This window comes from Schistocerca americana, chromosome 3, assembly GCF_021461395.2.
Source record: "Schistocerca americana isolate TAMUIC-IGC-003095 chromosome 3, iqSchAmer2.1, whole genome shotgun sequence".
In the NCBI taxonomy this organism is placed as follows: domain Eukaryota; kingdom Metazoa; phylum Arthropoda; class Insecta; order Orthoptera; family Acrididae; genus Schistocerca; species Schistocerca americana.
In genome coordinates, this window is record NC_060121.1 from 689980228 (window position 1) to 690000825 (window position 20598).

Here is a 20598-nt window from a genome sequence, read left to right on the forward strand (position 1 = left end):
TGTCTATTCTACGAGATTATGGAATAGGAGGCAAACTTTTGCAAGCAATTATAGGTCTTTACATAGATAGTCAGGCAGCAGTTAGAGTTGACGGTAAATTGAGTTCATGGTTCAGAGTAGTTTCAGAGGTAAGACAAGGCTGCAACCTGTCTCTACTGTTGTTCATATTATCTATGGATCATATGTTGAAAACAATAGACTGGTTGGGTGAGATTAAGATATGTGAACACAAAATAAGCAGTCTAGCATAAGCGGATGACTTAGTTGTGATGGCAGATTCGATTGAAAGTTTGCAAAGTAATATTTCAGAGCTAGATCAGAAATGTAAGGACTATGGTATGAAGATTATCATCTCCAAAATGAAAGTAATGTCAGTGGGAAAGAGATATAAACGGATTGAGTGCCAAATAGGAGGAACAAAGTTGGAGCAGGTGGACTGTTTCAAGTAATTAGGATGCATATTCTCACAGGATGGCAACATAGTGAAAGAACTGGAAGCGAGGTGTAGCAAAGCTAATGCAGTGAGCGCTCAGCTATGATCTACTCTCTTCTGCAAGAAGGAAGTCAGTACCAAGACTAAGTTATCTGTGCACCGTTCAATCTTTCGACCAACTTTGTTGTATGGGAGCGAAAGCTGGGTGGATTCAGGTTACCTTATCAATAAGGTTGAAGTTACGGATATGAAAGTAGCTAGGATGATTGCAGGTGCTAGTAGATGGGAACAGTGACAGGAGGGTGTCAACAATGAGGAAATCGAAGAAAAACTGGGAATGAACTATATAGATGTAGCAGTCAGAGCGAACAGGCTTAGATGGTGGGGTCATGTTACACGCATGGCAGAAGCAAGGTTACCCAAGAGACTCATGGGTTCAGCAGTAGAGGGTAGGAGGAGTCATGGAGACCAAGGAGAAGGTACCTGGATTCGATTAAGAATGATTTTGAAGTAATAGGCTTAACATCAGAAGAGGCGCCAGTGTTAGCACTGAATAGGGGATCATGGAGGAATTTTATAAGGGGGACTCTGCTCCAGACTGAAAGGCATAATCAGTCTTAAATGATGATGATGACTTCTTGCAGAATACGTACTTCTGTGTGAACTGCAAACGCCAGCAGTAGCTACGTCAAATTCTTGAGCTCCATTGGTGCCTAACGGCATTACGGACTGCAGGAACTCGCTGGGGTGCGTCCGCTGCGCGGTACAGCGCGTGCTGTCGCCCGCCTACGTGTCGTTCGTCGTCCGCCGCGGCTGGCGCCACCTGCGCCTGCTGGACGCGTCTCTGCTGCGACTCCTCGATGCGGGCGTGCCCCGCCACAGCTCCAGCCTCACGTGGCACCGGCTGCGCCTGCAGACGATGCCGCCGCGCGGCGCCACCGGCGACTCGGCCCCCACGCCGCTCACGCTGCGCCACTGCGCGCCCGCCGGCGCGCTGTTCGTGCTCGGACTGGCCGCGGCCTCACTGACACTGCTCTGCGAAATCCTGCATGCTCGTCTCGTCCACAACTGAACAGCTGCCGTGTTGTCGGCCACGTCAGTTGGAAGACTGGTCTCATGCAGTTATTCACGATACTCTACTCTGTGCTGGCCTCCCTTTATCTCTGCATAACTACTGTATCCTACGTCCATTTGAGCCTGTATTCTCTTCTCAAGCCTTGGTTTCATTCTATAATTTTTACTCCACACATTTCCGTCCATTATCAAACTGACGATTCCGCCTCAGGATGTGTTTTATCAACTGATTCCTTGCTTACTAGAAGAACATGGCGAGTGCCATAGCCCGATTACTCAGAAATTTCCTTCAGTGGAAGAGGGCGTGAGCGTGGGGTTGATCTGCTATTCTGTTATTCTGCGCAGCGGATTAATCTGAGATGTACTCTTTACCCTGTGGCTCCTGCAAGATGCAATTTCCACCCCCACACTACTACAGACGTCAGAAAGACGCTCCTAACGTTCTACAGAGAAATGCCTGAAAACTTTCAGCAATAAATATCTTCTGGCGTCGTCCGCTGTAAGCAGATGACACAAAAATTCACAAAATTTCGTACGTAACTAGTGTGATACTTGGGTTCTGGAGTAGTGCTAGTTAGTGTAAGAAAAACATTATTATTTATTTTGCAAAAATTCTGAGAAATCATAATGGCACTTTTAGTTATGAATTGTACAATTTATATCCTGGTTCTTTTCGGAATGTGAAGTTACCTCTCAAGGATAGGATTCGCTAATGAAATTTCTATACAAAGTTTAAGATTGTTATTGACTTGGCAGAATGGCTGAGAGGCGCGCCTTCTCAACTTGAATAATTATCCTTTAGAATGTTGCTAGGTACGGTCTATGATGTCGCGTGTGAAATGCAGTGAAGTGTACTGTTTTGGAGGAAATATGGGGCTCGCAAGAGCTGTAGCGCACAATACCGTAAGCTGCGATGACTGCTGTCTGCGCTGCTCGCTGCTGACAAATAAGATAACTCTCGTTCTATCTCGATGACCTTCGCCAATCAAACTCTCCCTATTCTTCCTATTCGCCCCTAGTCTAACTACTGGCGTGGTACACCAATCAGATAACCAGTCCACCTCGATGCCACTCGAAAATTCGCTTGAAGCCGTTTAACTATAACTCTGTCCATTCACACCGCACAATAAGTGTGTTGGCCAACACAGTGAACAACACTTAATCGCAAGGACTCAATATAGAGTCGCACTTCGATACGCTCTCGACAGAGGTGCTCTCCCAGTGAAGTACTGAGGAGAGACTTGTTCCTCACTCCAACAGCAACAACAGAACGGCGCCTCTCCCCGCCAGATGTGAAGGGGTATATCTCGCAGTCTCTTCCATTACTCCTTCAGCTCAAGGCGTCAGAAATATCGTCTGCCAATCAGCATTGCTCTTCTAAAACGGGAGAATGACGTTTCGTTTAAGGTGAACAATCCGGAAATCTGTAGTATCGGCATTTGGCGTTTGCTGTCTCCCACTGAAAATCTCTGAAACTGTGTGCTATGTGTAAAGAATGCGTAGGTTTGATGCTCCCACACAATGTAGCGGAATTTGCTTTTAAGCCGAACACGGAGTCATTCCCCCTTTCACTCGGGCACATGCTGTCTGCTCCATGGGTGGCCAAAACTGACTCATCCTCTGAAGGGACCAGCCTCCCGGTGTGTGGTCTGTCTCTCTCAAACTGAAAGTTCCTGTGACCATCGTGTCTGGAATGTATGTGTGTACGCCAGCCTCGAGTATTTCAACCCCAATGTGCACTTGTTACTTGCATATCGTTTACATGAATTCATACAACATTGACTTTATCTTGTCGAGTTCGGATTCGAATGCAGCGTCTTGATGTGCAGAATATGATTATGAAGGCGGAATATGTAAGCAATAAAGGTCAGGAGACCACGACGTCTTACAATTGGTCAAAGTAAGCAACCACGTTTCTCAGCTTGTCCGTAGATACCGGGACGTTTCTGATAAAACGATGGCGAAAGTTTCCGAGATACTTTACGAGCCTTTTAGCGAGTACATAATCCAGCCAAAGCGATGGTAATAGGGTTAGAGTCACGGCTTCATACGTTCACATCCCTGTTCGACACTTGGTTCAAATGGCTCTGAGCACTATGGGACTTAACTTCTAAGGTCATCAGTTCCCTAGAACTTGGAACTACTTAAACCTATCTAACCTAAGGACATCACACACATCCATGCCCCAGGCAGGATTCAAACCTGCGACGGTAGCGGTCGCTTGGTTCCAGACTGTAGCGCCTAGACCTGCTGGCCACCCCGACCAGCAGTTCCACACTTGATTATTATGTTTTATTCTTGGTTTTCATTTATCTACCCATATTCATAGAAGACTCCTTCATGAATATTTTCCAATGTACAGAAAAATAACGTTGTCCCTATCCGTCTGCTAAGTGTATTGTGAGTAAATCAAAGAGAAAAAAGACAATAAATGATTGGTAAAAACCAATTTAAATTCTTTGCGGCGAAATTCCTGTGGTGTATCTTGATTCATAATCAGTTTCAAGCGCCACTTGTCGGAAAAGAGATCAGTTGTACGTGGTTTCCTGTGAAATTATTTCCAACGCGTGAAATCTGCAGCAATATTAAGGATGTGTCTTTGCCGAGTGAGAGCAGTGTAAAGAAATGTCACTGTGGTGTATCTGCCTTACATGATGCTGGTATTGTTCGGAATTTCTACGTTTCCAATGTTTTTACGGTCGGTATCATCCAAGGGAATGACCGAATATTCCTGAAGAATAAAGATAAGAAAAAAATTTAAGCATTAAGAACAGATTTAAGAATAAAATTTAAATAGTTTGCGGCTCCTGAAAATACCGTGATACACATAAATAAGTGTATAACACTTATTCTGGAACCAAGCTGTAATTTTACAATTAATATGACGCCCTTGTATCCCCTAACCTGTTAGGTGACAGGATAATTTTCATCACCTAACATGATAATTTACCTCGTTAGGTCGATACCTCTCGTTAGGTCGATACCTCTCGTTAAGCCGATTCGTTTAATATGTCACAAACCATATTTTGAATGGAATTAGGTAATCTCATAGTACGAAGCGTAATAACAACACAGGTGGCTTGCATGAATACGGTACTAACAATTCCTATCTCCTTAGCGTGCAGATAAATACGTAATATTTGGTTAGTAAAGTGGAAACGAAGTGAAAGTGCATTGCCAGTTGACGAAGCAGAAGTACGACAGGGAAATACATTTAGCGAGTCATAACAGAGGGGCTGTCGCAGCAGTAGGGAGGCCAGGTAGTGAACAGTGGACACAGCCCTTGGATTTGTACGAGACAACTGCACAAAATGCAGCTTCATAGGCCTTCCGTAAGAAGTAAAATCACGTGATGCTACTGTAGACAGTGCGTGTGCTTCACATGCTGAGCACCCGGCCCCGTGGAGCTTTTAACGCAAGGCGGGAACCTCGAACGCTGATTGGTCAGGAAGGAGCCAGCATACGCAGGAGTTTGTTTCGGAGATTCTTATTGGTCGAGTAAGCGACGATAGACAGTAACATGCACGCCCATTGGACGGTACCAGTCGTGGAAAGGAGAGAAGCTGGGCCGCGCTGGGTAGCCGCGCGATCTTGGGGTGTGTCTTACCACTGTTCGCGCGGCTCCCCGCCCCCCTCCCCCACCGTCGGAGGTTCGAGCCCTCCCTCTGCCATGGGTGTGTGTGTTGTCCGTAGGGCAAGTTTAAGTTAGATTAAGTAAGCTTAGGGACCGATGACCTCAGCAGTTTGGTCCCATAAAATCTTACCAGAAATTTCCAAATTTCCAAGAGAAGCTGCGGTAAAGTGGAGGAAGTTAGTGACAATCTAGTCAATTACGTAGGGATAATTTGGGCGCCTCTCTCTCTCTCTGGGGGTGTCGTGTGTTGAACGGAGCACATGATGGTCTCTGAACAATTTGTTCATTCGCAAAGCTCTGTGTCAACGGAATTTCTGGTGGATTTCTCGTATATCTCCGTAGTAAAGGACACGATATGAGCAGTTATAGTTGACGCTCTTTCGAGAATTTCTGAGGGCAACATTGTATACATCGTTCAGCCTTGGTGAGTGTACAAGGCCAAATGTCTTTTCTGCTTCATAGAAACATAGGGAAGTTTTAGGCCATCATAGTTTTGTTAGTTCAACAGGTACAAGAGGCGACGCAAGTAACAGCCTACAGCCGCCGGGATTATCGCTGCATTCTGTGAAACATAAATGACGCATTTCTTGGGTGTTAAATGTTTCACTTCAGGTGTGCGTTAGATTGGAGTAATTATTCACGTTCCCTCACGTCCATGTCAGCCATGTAACTCACTCGTGATCATGAGGTTTAAACATGAGGAGGTGATCCGGCACATAAGAATTACTTACCGTCGTTTTCCCACAAACGCTTGCGAATCTACGGATATGCTGAGACACGTGTTCCCTTATTATGACTCATGTTCCACTGAGCGAAGTTTCAGTGAAATCGAGTTATGACATGTGCTGTGTTGTTCTCGTTAGTGAAATTGTGCCTTACATTTCTTCTGTCGTCAGTTCGATTTAGTACTTCCTCGTCAGTAACTCGATTTGATCATCTACTTTTCAACATTCTTCTATTCACAGTCTTATTTTCTTCTTACCTGAACTGCTTATTGTCCACCTTTCACTCCCATATATGGCTATATTCTAGAAAAATTCCTTCAGGAAAAGAGTTTCTAAAATTTAAATTTTTATTTGATATGAACAAATTTCTCAGTCTTCAGTCAAGACTTTTGGACAGAAAAGCTGTGGCCGATACATAAAAATACCCCCTGAAGTTTCTCTCTGACTGTGGGACTAGAGCTGTTCTCTACGAAAACCAAAGTTAGATAGTTTTGGTAAAGTACATAAACTATGTAGTGAATGGTAGGGTTTCCAGCAGGATTGGTAGCATTGCTAAGGAAAGAAACACAGATGCATATGTGGGAGAGAGACTGACGTCTAACGACTTCTCTTTGTTTCTTTGCAGGTAATTAGATCTGCACATTTGTCAGTGTTAGTCCAGTGTGTATTTTATACCCTTACAAAATAAAAATTACATTTTATAAGTAGAAAAAATACCTGCTCACGTAACTTCTCCCCTTTTATGTAGCCGAAACAGTTACTTTTGATGCAAGTATAGTTTCCGTGCATAAAGACAAAAACATCTATATAATTATTTTTGTTATTTAGCGCTCAGTAGAACGTTCTTCATCATGATCAAAAGCAAGAGTGCAAAGGTTGTTTGGCTATAACAAAACCATGTTTTACACAAGCTCGAAGAAGTGTTGAAGCAATGTTTGATACGTTTCTGTTCCGCATTTTTCTTTTAAATTTTATCTTTTGCTAAGGAAATTGTGTTTTGTAGCGATATGTAATAAAGCTGTGTTGTTTTATTTTTACTACAACATCCTTCTATTTCTCGTTACAAATCAACAGTTTTCGAATAAAACCCGAATGAAACTATATCAATTTCGATATTCCTATAACTACTGTTTATTTTTGAATGAGAGACAGGAGGATAACTATAGAGAACTAAAATAAAATTTATGCATCCACACACAGTTTCTACGTGGCTCTTTACTTCGAGTTTCTAGGGGCATCTAGTAAGACACTGATTACACACGCAAACAAAGCAGTCAAAGTAAGGTATCACCTGACAGGAATGCAACACGACTAGCCTACAGGTAACGTGATTGTGATCTTAACTGACCAAAGTTATTAGGAAAACTACCATAATCCACACTTCCTTACAGTGGCTTACAGTAGTTTTACAAGTACATGCTGGATAAATTATCTGAGGTATAACAGAAACTACCAGTAAGTTTTAATTGGAGTAAACAGTGGTCGCGAAAGTCCACATTGTATTAAATTTCTCTTTTTTAGAAATTCTTTTCTTTTGATTGTCAATATGCATTTTATGCCCCCTCGAATTGTGCTATTGTTAGTTACTATGCTTCCCAAACAGCAAAACCCGTGTCTTACTTTTAGTGCCTTATAAACTAATCTAATTGTATTGGCATGACCTGATTTAATTTGGCTACAATTTTTAACCTTGTTTTACTTTTGTTGATATCTATCTCACAATCTCTTTCATGAGAACATGCATTCCCTTCAAATGGTCTTGTGGCTCCGATAATACCGTTTTATTTCTTGAAAATCTGGAGCTACCAGACAGTTGTAATAAAACTTCATGAACACCAAGAAAATTTTAGGTATTTCGCCAGTCTTCAAACGGCGTAAGACATTTGTACCTTCATTATCTTATGCATCAGTGAAGTTTCTGAGCTATGCTCATAAATGCAAAAACACAGCTATAAGTTAACGAATAAAAGGCGGCTGCAATGCTCAAAATGCAGTCAACAAAACGTTACAAGTATATTGACGGAGTATTGATGTGTAAAGCCAGTTGAAAATAAGCAAAAACCTGAAACGCGCCTTGGTATAAATAAAGCTGCGTAAGAAGTTGTTTATTTGTTGTATTTCTTCAAGTCATTTAATGCTGAACCACAGAGCTCAACATGCCACTATTACGAGGATGTTAATATCATTAAATATGATACCCTGCACTTCGACATATAACAACCTTGAGATCTATCATTTATGTGATACTTCGTTCAGTTCTGATAGCTTTGAGTTAATAGCTAACCCTACCAAAGAAATTATTGGTAACTGACAACGCCTGCGAAAGCCCCAATCACATATCCTTAATGTTGCTTCCTTATATAATACACGGTCTAAAGTGTGTCATAGATTCCATATTTTGAGACTGAGAGAAGGGAAAATCCTCAAATTTTACAGGAGAAATCTAAAGTCAATAACACTGAGGAAAGACAGGACAGATGCCCATCACTTTGTTTGTACACTATGAAAGCTTCAGTATTAAGCTGACAGTGGCTGCTTTAGGTCAGAAGTTAACAGATGGTTTTTAGGTTTTACGGTAATTGATACCACAGAGAAGATGAAGAAACTGTTAAACACGGAGTAATGCTGCCTATAAAAATAAGTGATATCTAGTTGAATCACTGTTGCTGTTGTCTTCAGTCCTGAGACTGGTTTGATGCACCTCTCATGCTACTCTATCCTGTGCAAGCTTCTTCATCTCCCAGTACTTACTGCAACCTACATCCTTCTGAATCTGCTTAGTGTATTCATCTCTTGGTCTCCCTCCACGATTTTTACCCTCCACGCTGCCCTCCAATGCTAAATTTGTGATCCCTTAATGCCTCAGAACATGTCCTACCAACTGGTCCCTTCTTCTTGTCAAGTTGTGCCACAAACTCCTCTTCTCCCCAATTCTATTCAACACCTCCTCATTAGTTATGCGATCTACCAATCTAATCTTCAGCATTCTTCTGTAGCACCACATTTCGAAAACTTCTATTCTCTTCTTGTCTAAACGATTTATCGTCCATTTTTCACTTCCATACATGGCTACACTCCATCCAAATACTTTCAGAAATGACTTCCTGACACTTAAATCTGTACTCGATGTTAACAAATTTCTCTTCCTCAGAAACGCTTTCCTTGCCACTGCCAGCCTACATTTTATATCCTCTCTAATTCGACCATCATCAGTTATTTTGCTCCCCAAATAGCAAAACTCCTTTACTACATTAAGTGTCTCATTTCCTAATCTAATTCCCTCAGCATCACCCGACTTAATTCGACTACATTCCATAATCCTCGTTTTGCTTTTGTTGATGTTCATCTTACATCCTCCTTTCAAGACACTGTCCATTCCTTTCAACTGCTCTTCTAAGCCCTTTGCCGTCTCTGACAGAATTACAATGTCATCGGCGAACCTCAACGTTTTTATTTCTTCTCCACGGACTTTAATACCTACTCCGAAATTTTCTTTTGTTTCCTTTACTGCTTGCTCAATATACAGATTGAATAACATCGGGGAGAGGCTACAACCCTGTCTCACTCCCTACCCAACCGCTCCTTTCTTTTCATGCCCCTCGACTCTTATAACTGCCATCTGGTTTCTGTACAAATTGTAAATAGCCTTTCGCTCCCCGTATTTTACCCCTGCCACCTTTAGAATTTGAAAGAGAGTATTCCAGTCAACATTATCAAAAGCTTTCTCTAAGTCTACAAATGTTAAAAATGTAGGTTTGCCTTTCCTTAATCTACTTCCTAAGATAAGTCGTAGGGAACACGTATTGCATCACGTGTTCCAACATTTCTGCGGAATCCAAACTGATCTTCGCCGAGGTTGAGTTGAATCACAGCTTCCTTCTTATTCTGGGTATGGGAGTTGATACGTCAATTTATACAGACTTTTCCAATAAAAAGCCCAAGAAATAGTGAGAAGATGGGAAGAATATATAGGATGGCTAAACGCTGCACACAGCTGACCGAGTGAAGAAGACCTCGGGATAGAAGAAGAAGATAAAGTTACAGATGATGACAAAGGAAATGCAATACTAGCTAGTCAGATTGAAGAATCTATGAAGGAGATGAAAAATGGAAAGGAAATGGGAATTAGTCATATTCCTACGGAACTGTGAAAGTCACTGGAGAAAGAAAGGAAAAGGAAGTTGATTTAATTTTGGAATCAAATATACATGACAGGAAAATGGCCAAAGGACTTTACAGAAAGTATCTTAATACCTATAGAAAAGAAAAAGAACAGCAAAACGTGCGAGGAACATAGAACAGTGAGCCTGATATCGCATGCAGCCAAAGTCTTGCTGAGGACGCTCAACATTAGGCTATATGGAAAGCTGAATTGTATGATAGAAGATGAACAATTTGGCTTCAGACGAGGAGTGGGAACTAGAGATGCCACTGGGCTACTGAGAGTGATAAGGGAGAAGTACATGGAGAAGAAATGGAAGATGTGTATTGTGTTCATTGATCTTGAGAAGGCTTTAGACTGTCTCAGATGGGACAAACTGATGGAAATTCTAAGGAAACATGGAGTTGACTGGAGGGATGTATTTGAACCAGAGAGCAAGAGTAAGAATAGGAGGTATGATGAGTGAAGAAATTGAATTGGGAAGAGGTGTAAGACAAGTCTGTTGTTTATAACCAACACTGTTCAATATATATCTGGAGGAATTTATTAGTAAACTTTTTGATGGAAGGAGAGGTGTTTGTATAGGGAGTCGGAGAGTGTACTGTATAAGATTTGCAGACGACATGGTTATGGCAGAGAGTGCAAGAGAAATGGAAAAAAATATTAGATAATCTAACCAAAAATTAGAGAAATATGGAATGAAGATTAACAACAAGAAAATGAAAAGCATGGTAATTGGAGGAAAGGGGAGAAAATGCCATATGAAAATAGGGGGTGAGGAAATAGAGCAAGTTAATAACCTCAATTACTTGGAAAGTTTTATAATGAATGATATTTATTGCACAACAGAAATCAGGAAAAGAATTACAATGGCAAAAGAAGGATTCAAGAGGAAACAGAAATTACTTTGTGGACCACTAAACAAAGATCGCAGGGAAAGACTTGCCAGATGTTATATCTGGAGCGTTGCACTATATGGTGCGGGGAACTGGACCTTGAGGAAGGAAGAAGAAGGAAGATTGGAGGCACTACATATGTGGATGTGGAGACGAATGGAAAAAGTGAAATGGGAAGACCAAATAAGGAATGAAGAAGTATTAAGAAGAGTTGGAGAAGAAAGAAATATGCTGAAAGTCTTCAGAAAGAGGAAACGGAACTGGATTCGACATTATTTGAGATGGGACTGTTTACTGAAGGAAGGAACAGAAGGAATGGTGGAGGGAAAAAGGAGAAGAGGAAAAAGAAGATACCCGATGCAGGACAATATCAAAGAAGACTAATATTCAGAAATGAAAAGACTAGCTATGGACAGACAAAAGTGGAAGAGGCTTGACCCGTGACTAGACCTGCCATAAGGCAGAATACCATACTGCTAATAAATATAAAGGGAAACTGAACTTTAATCAGGATTTTGCGGTTTTTGCGAATAAAAGGCAGAAAAATAGTGCTATCCTATTCGAATAAAAAGAAACTGACAAGTGAGGAGAGGGATAATATTTCGATAGGTTACTGTAGGAAATAGAACACTGGAAAGGTGAAATAAATATATTGAGGAAATGGTGGTGGATTCAGAGGACGTGTTGGCATTACATAGCAAAATGGACGAACAGTTGAAGGAAATTCAAAAATTAGTAAGGATCTGGGAATAATAATATTGGAGGGCACTGCATTATTTGTAATTGTAGGTTACTGACGATCAAATAATACTCTTATTATCGCTTAACTTTTTGTTCATATTCTCAATAGTTTTCCACTGTAATTTGATGTACATCTATCGTCCTCAACATTCTTTATTATTTAGAGGCAGTGCGACCTCCCAGGTTATTGCACTCTTTGAAATGTTAAGTTAGTGATGATCACCAGATACTCGAGTTGTTGTTGTTGTTGTGGTCTTGAGTACTGACACTGGTTTGATGCAGCTCTCCATGCTACTCTATCCTGTGCATGCTTCTTCATCTCCCAGTACCTACTGCAGCCTACATCCTTCTGAATCTGCTTAGTGTATTCATCTGTTGGTCTCCCTCTACGATTTTTACCCTCCATGCTGCCCTCCAATACTAAATTGGTGATCCTTCGATGTCTCAGAACGTGTCCTACCAACCGATCCCTTCTTCTAGTGAAGTTGTGCAACAAGCTCCTCTTCTCCCCAATTCTATTCAATACCTCCTCATTAGTTATGCGATCTACCCATCAAATCTTTAGCATTCTTCTGTAGCACCACATGTGGGAAGTTTCTATTCTCTACTCGTCTAAACTACTTATCGTCCATGTTTCTCTTCCACACATGGCTACACTCCATGCAAATACTTTCAGAAACGACTTCCTGACGCTTAAATCTATACTTGATGTTAACAAATTTCTCTTCTTCAGAAACGCTTTCCTTGCCATTGACGGTCAACATTTTATATCCTCTCTACTTCGACCATCATCAGTTATTTTGCTCCCCAAATAGCGAAACTCCTTTACTACTTTAAGTGTCTCATTTCCTAATCTAATCCCTTCAGCATCACCCAACTTAATTCGACTACATTCCATTATCCTCGTTTTGCTTTTGTTAATGTTCATCTTATACTCTCCGTTCAAGACACTGTCCATTCCGTTCAACTGCTCTTCCAAGTCCTTTGCCGTCTCTGACAGAATTACAATGTCATCGGCGAACCTCAACGTTTTTATTTCTTCTCCATTGATTTTAATACCTACACCGAACTTTTCTTTTGTTTCCTTCATTGCTTGCTCAATATACAGATTGAATAACATCAGGGATAGGCTACAACCCTGTCTCACTCCCTTCCCAACCACTGCTTCGTTTTGATGCCCCTCAAGTCTTACAACTGCCATCTGCTTTCTGTACAAATTGTAAATGGCGTTTCGCTCCCTGTATTTTACCCCTACCACCGTTAGAATTTGAAAGAGAGTATTCCAGTCAACATTGTCAAAAGCTTTCTCTAAGTCTACAAATGCTAGAAACCTAGGTTTTCCTTTCCTTAATCTTTCTTCTAAGATAAGTCGTAGGGTCAGTATTGCCTCACGTGTTCCAACATGTCTACGGAATCCATACTGATCTTCCTCGAGGTCGGCTTCTGTCAGTTTTTCCATTCGTCTTTAAAGAATTCGCGTTAGTATTTTGCAGCTGTGACTTATTAAACTGCTACTTCGGTAATTTTCACATCTGTCAACACCTGCTTTCTTTGGAATTGGTATTATTATAATCTTCTTGAAGTCTGAGGGTATTTCGCCTGTCTCATATATTTTACTCACCAGATGGTAGATTTTTGCCAGGACTGGCTCTCCCAATGCTGTCTGTAGCTCTAATGGAATGTTGTCTACTCCGGCGGCCTTGTTTGTACTCAGGTCAAACTCTTCACGCAGTATCATATCTCCCATTTCATCTTGATCTACATCGTCTTCCATTTCCATAATATTGTTCTCAAGAACAACGCCCCTGTATAGACCCTCTATATACTCCTTCCGCCTTTCTGCTTGCACTTCTTTGCTTAGAACTGGGTTTCCATCTGAACTCTTGATATTCATGAAAGTGGTTCTCTTTTCTCCAGAGGTCTCTTTAATTTTCCTGTAGGCGGTATCTATCTTACCCCTCGTGAGATAAGCATCTACATCCTTACATTTGTTATCTAGCCATCCCTGCTTAGCCATTTTGCACTTCCTGTCGATCTTAGCCCTCGTCTTTTTACCTACTTGATCCTCTGCTGCCTTCACTATTTCATTCCTCAAAGCTACCCATTCTTCTTCTACTGTATTTCTTTCCCCCATTCCTGACAATTGTTCCTTTATGCTCTACCTGAAACTCTTTACAACCTCTGGTTCTTTCAGTTTATCCAGGTTCCATCTCCTTAAATTCCCACCTTTTCGCAGTTTCTTCAGTTTTAATCTACAGTTCATAACCAATAGGTTGTGGTCAGAGTCCACATATGCCCCTGGAAATGTCTTACAATTTAAAACCTGGTTCCTAAATCTCTATCTTACCATTATATAATCTATCTGATACCTTTTAGTATCTCCAGGGTTCTTCCATGTATACAATCTTCTTTCATGATTCTTATACCAAGTGTTAGCTATGATTAAGTTATACTCTGCGCAAAATTCTACGAGGTGGCTTCCTCTTTCATTTCTTAGCCCCAATTCATATTCACCTACTATGTTTCCTTCTCTCCCCTTTCCTCCGCTTCAATTCCAGTTACCCATGACTATTAAATTTTCGTCTCCCTTCGCTACCTGAATAATTTCTTTTATCTCATCATACATTTCATCAATTTCTTCATCATCTGCAGAGCTAGTTGGCATATAAACTTGTACTACTGTAGTAGGCGTGGGCTTCATGTGTATCTTGGCCACAATAATGTGTTCACTATGCTGTTTGTAGTAGCTTACCCATACTCCTATTTTTTATTCATTATTAAACCTACTCCTGCATTATCCCTATTTGATTTTGTATTTATAACCCTGTATTCACCTGACCAAAAGTCTTGTTCCTTTGTGTTGTCAGTCTTCCTCTTCTGACATGCAGAGTTATATCTATCATGTTTAACATTATTTGCTGCCTGGAGGTATGTCAATGAAATATGGGTAACTGAAAATGAACCGTAATTGGATATGAGAAGATGGCAGTATATTTTGCAAAAGAGTATAATTATGTATTATTGCTCAAGGAATAGATAACTGATGATGGAGTAATGTTCTAAGAGGTTATTGACACTGACAGGTGAAGCATTTTTATGGTGAATAGGAAGCGGATTTTGAAGTATCTCTGTACAAATTACCAGATATATCTTATAAAACAAGGTAGATAGGATGTGGAAACCCATAGTGGATATAATCGAAGAAGAAATAATTTATACTGAATAAGAGATGTTAGAAGAATAGATGGTAAACAGAACCCAGGTACTAACCCGATTACTGAGGAAAAAATATAGTGTTGCAGGAAGAAAGTACTTTGTTTTCATAATTAGGGAAGATAATGTTTATAAAAATAGATGCTTATTTAGAAAATTTAGCTGTAATGGGGTTGCACATTATCCTGTTGACATGACTGACGTGAAAAGTGTGGAAGAGGGAATATGAATGGATGAGAGGGATAAGAAGAGTTTTTTTTTTTTTAATGATGACATGATTTTGGAAGTAATGCATTTTATTTGTGTTCAAAAGTTATACTGTAAAGACATACGAAAGGCATTGTTGCTTGTCTACAATATATGTGATGGTATGTAAACTTAAGAGAAGAAACTGGTAAACAATGGTAATATTATGTTCTAAATTTTTTAAAGGATCGACAATTCCTTGAATCAAGTTCTTTTTAACATTTAAAGAACCTGCATAAATTGAATAATCTGAAGCAGATATGTAAGTTTAGAAGTTCTCATTAGCAACAAAAGATTTTCTGAACGAATTAATTTTTTATGGATACCAACTCCTAGAGTAACTTCAATGTTGTGACACTTGAAAGCACCAGTAAGTTATAATCTCTGTTAATTTACTTTCATTGAGGAGAATAATTAAAACAGTCAAAAGCATAATTAATAAAGTAAAGAAAAAAGAATAGATTAAGGGCAACTCACTAAAGCAGGAATTAGGGAAATTAAGAGTCTCTCACAAACCATTTTATTGAGCAGAATATGTGGAACCACATTACAAAAATGTTGGCTTAAATGAATAAAATAATTGGTTCCTTTGGTTGTGTTTACCATAAGCATATAAGAGAAATTCAAGATTTTTATATGATTGTCTTACAGCTTCACGTGATGTGTTTGTGAACTTTCACAGCATAGTATGCTAATCACTTTGTTCAAGGAAACCCACTGAACAACTTGATGTAGTGACTCATGAGTGACTTTGGACAAGTCACTGTTTAGAACGTGAAGTTGATTAGGGTTGGAAGAGTAAACTCTAACTGCTCTTCATGTAAAAACTTGTAGCAAAACAGAAAGATAGTTTTTGAATGCAAATGCAGATTTAATAGCGATTTAAAATTATGTTATTTAAAATTATGTTCAGAGTCAATAAAGCCTAATTAACTTAACTTTAAACCTTCTAGGTAAGTATTTAAATTTCTGAAAGCCTGATATTTTACTACAGGCCTACACATACAGTCCCCAACCTTAATTTGACAGTTATTTAGTCAGCTTTTCTCCCACATTGCTTTCTGTTGAGTGAACCAGTATCTTTCAACACTCAGTAATGGGGATGGATATGAAGTAGCCTTTGAAGATTGTTATTTGGAACTATGATCAGGATTATGTGTAGGAGAGCAGAGGAAAAAACGCTCACTGTCACATATGATGTATTTAACATCTGGAAACATTAAAGTTCAAGTGACTGTTGTACTACATGGTTGCATAGACCGAAGTCTGGATGTATAATAAAGATAATGACAATTTGGTACATTTATTATTAAGAACAAATACACTGAAATAAGAAATAATTATTCTAAAATAAGGAGCACATGCTCACATTCCAAGTCAAGCCTGAACAATCAACTCTACAACTCAATATCATATGATTCTGCAAAACTAAAATGGTGACAAATATTTCTTGCATTATGAGATAGCTTCAAGAAAACTGTAACATGATAAAAAGATTTACTTCAACCACCACTAGTTCAAAATGAATCTAAATGTGGCCACATATCAGCTTAATATTTTACTACAGACCAAATACACAAGTAGATAAAAAATGAATTACAGTATGAAATAGTGACTTGAATTTAAATTAAAAGGATTGCAATTAAAGTATTTAAAGTAAACACAATTCACCACTATTTGATAATTGACTTTACATTCAAATAATAGTTGAACTAATGGTGCTACGATAAATAGATGCACCAATTAAAATTGACAGTGACAATATGCAACTGGTTCAGAAAAATTCCAGCAACCAGCTTCTGTATTCGGCCAGCAGAGCGTACAATTGGAGAGCCACTGCAATGACATGTCGTATTACTAACTGGAACACACAATAGGCCACACTGTTCACTGCACAACTGGTACAGGTACATATGGTGTAGAGGTCAGGTAATCTGAAAAGAAATCTGAGTTAGTGATCACCAACAATCATTATAATTCTCCTTTACCAATCTGAGCTGGGTTTATGACAGGTTCACAACACCTAGCAATAACTAACAGGAGAGGCCAACCGTTCTTAGACTACAAGAGGCAAAATTCGTTTAATTCTCTTGAGCCACCATGATGTACAGCGTATATTACTCATCTCATACTGGGCAGTTAAGTTTCGACAACTCAAAGAACTACCAAGCAAGCACTTTAATAGTAACTGCCTGTAAAATCACTAAGCCTTAGCTCACGTACGTAAAGAAAAGATGTCTAGTCTTGGCCACTTGCACACAATTTCACTTGCACTTACAGCAATGTATGCAAAATACAGGTGCCGACCACTCCTAATTACACAAACTGCACAAAAATTAAATAGAGGCATCTCCTGTGACCATAGTATCAAAATAATTTGAAACAACAGTATCATTACTGCAGTTACTAAGTGGACTGAAGATTTATCCCGGCGAACACCTTCAATTTAGAAGAAACATAGCGTTAATTTCGCATTTGCCAATACTGCTGTAAGCAGCATATGAACATAACTCCCCTCCAGGAAGTTTAGCTATGATTAAATCCACTACTGTCAGGCAGTCGTTTCCACATCCGTCAATAGTAACCAAGAACGCCAAATTCAATCGAACTTACCATAGTTCTGCATACAAGTCACCAGACTATATTCTGGGCCGAGTCCAGTGTTTGCCAAACTTTCTTGTCCTCGGCTCACCACTGACTGCCTAGCTCTGGGCTCATACACTCGCACCCCCCCCCCCCCCCCCCCCCGCGCCCTCTCCCCCCACAGAGCACAGTTTGCTGGTGGTGCCACCGCTGCAAACAGAAACCTCTCAGACTCACAGATCTCCTTTCAGTCAGCACAACGAACTTTAAGATCAGCATGCAAAACCAGAAAAACAGAGATTCACACATGTATAGAATGATGTTCGGACTTGAAAGCTAGAAGCACGCGGAATGGCTGCGCGGTTTGAGACGCCATGTCACGGACTGCGTGGCCCCGCCCACCGGAGGTTCGAGTCCGCCCTCGAGCATGGGTGTGTGTGTGTGTGTGTGTGTGTGTGTGTGTGTGCGTGTGTTTGTTGTTCTTAGCATAAGATTGATTAAGTTAATTTAATTAGTGTGTGAATTTTACACATTAAAAGCTAGAAGAAGAACTTGGAATAAGTGCAGATAAGTTGTTCAGGCAACAATATCAGCGTTTATTTGAGAAACCGTGGGCTTAGACAAGTGACAGCGAACTACGACGAAAGCAACAGAGCAGCGTGCAGCAGCGAACCGTAGTGAACTGGCAGTCAGGTGCAGTTGGCAGCAATGGACGGCGTGGGGGGGCCCGTGTTTTGTACCAGTCCTGGCAGAGTTTGGGGAACGGACTAGCAATAAAATCCCGCACTGCTTTCAAAAAAAAAAAAAACAAAAAAAAAAACAAAAAAAACGGGAAAGCTAACTAGTGTGTTATCTAGTTGAATTCCTAACACTTAAATCTATACTCGATGTTAACAAATTTCTCTTCTTCAGAAATGCTTTTCTTGTCATTGCCTTTGCTAGTCTACATTTTATATCCTCTCTACTTCTGCTATCATCACTTATTTTGCTGACCAAATAGCCAAATTCATCTACTATTTTAAGTGTCGTATTTACTAATCTGATTTCCTCAGCATCATCTGATTTAAGTAGACTGCATTACATTACCCTCGTTTGGCTTTTGTTGGCGCTCATCTTATATCCTCTTTTCAAGACATTGCCCGTTCTTGCTTGGGACCACACATCCCTTGCAAGAGCAGGAGAATGTCTCCCATAGAATAATTCTGCTCCCACCAACCTGCGTCTGTGCTGCGCTGTGTGCTATCTCTGACAGTATTAAAATTTCACTGGCAAACCTCTAAGTTTTTATTTCTTTTCCCCAGACTTTAATTCCTACTCTGAATTTTTATTTTATTTTCTTGATTTCTGTGAACACGGAGAAAAACAACAGCTCTGTAATAAGTGAGAAACAAAAGGGGGCGGTAGATTTGGTTGAAAGAACACTTATAAATGATGGTATTAGTGACAAATTCAATTTCCAAATATCACAAACGAATAATGTTGGCTTTCCAAACCGAGTAAGTGCTAATTAGCAGCATGAACAAGACACGGCTGTAGCTACGTTAAGTTTGTACCATTTCTTGTTCAGCAAATAAAAAGACAAATGGTATTTGAGAATAGTGTTAAACTGATACCTTTCACTGCGACCACAACAGAAAGTGAGCCAGTATCAGAGACTTTTGATGAGAAAGATAGTATTTCAGTAATGTTACAAAGTATGATGAAACAAATGGGGACATTAACGCGAACATTAACAACAGAGTAAATAGATTGGGGACTGATATGGATAGTAAAATGAATGGATTGATTTCTGAGATTAAGCAAGGGTTTATTAAACAGCAAGCGCAATTTGACGCTAAGTTAAAGAGTTTTAAAGGTGAAATATAGGGGGAAATGGAAAATTTAGGAGATTCATTGGAAAATGGAATGTCACATGTGAATGATACGAGTAGTTTCGAAGGGCAAATTTGTCAGGTGAAAAAGGAATGTAATGATTCTACTGTAGTAGTGACAAGTGAGTTAACCATTCGTACACTGACTCGTAAGCAAAATATTATGACTACTGCCCCCGCGACTTTGGATGCCACATGGTTGGGTTGCAGGCACGTGACGCAGGAACAAAAATTTGTAAGCACAACATATATATATATATATATATATATATATGGACGGGGATCACGCTAGTGAAGATGTGGGCTGCAAATTTGAAACTCCATTGAGATAAACGACTTTGACAAAGGGCAGCTTATTATTATGAAGAGCCTGTGAACGAGCATCTCAAAAACGGCGAAGCTGGTCGTATGTTCACGTGCTACAGTCGTGAATATCTAAGGAAGGATGTAGGACAGTGGAACTACCACAATGCGCTAAATGGTTGGACGATCACAGCTCTTCACAGAACGCGGGATTCAGAGGCTTGCCTCCTCTGTAAAGTGCGATGGATGGTGATCTGTGGGACCTCTACAGGAAGGGCACAATGTTGGGGCGCGCACAAGTGTTTCGCGGCATGCCGCTCATCGCATGTTGCTGAACATGGAGCTCTGCAGCAGACAACCGCCACGTCTGATATTGTCAGTTACGAATGCAGTGGGCACGGGACCATCCAGATTCCACCGTTGATCAGTGTAAACGTGTCTGCTCTGTGAATTATCATATTTTTGCTACTATAGGTCGGTGGTCATCCCCACAAACGACGTCATCGATGTGAACGGTAGCTCAAAACATACAGCGCAGCACAGACGCGGGTTGGTGAGAGCAGAATTATTCTATGGGAGACATTCTCCTGCTCTTGCAAGGGATGTGTGGTACAAACTTAAGACACACTGACAGCTGCGGACCACCTGCATCCCTTCATTCTTGATGTCTTCCGCGACAATAGCATCATCTTTCAGCACTACAATTGTCTGTGTGTT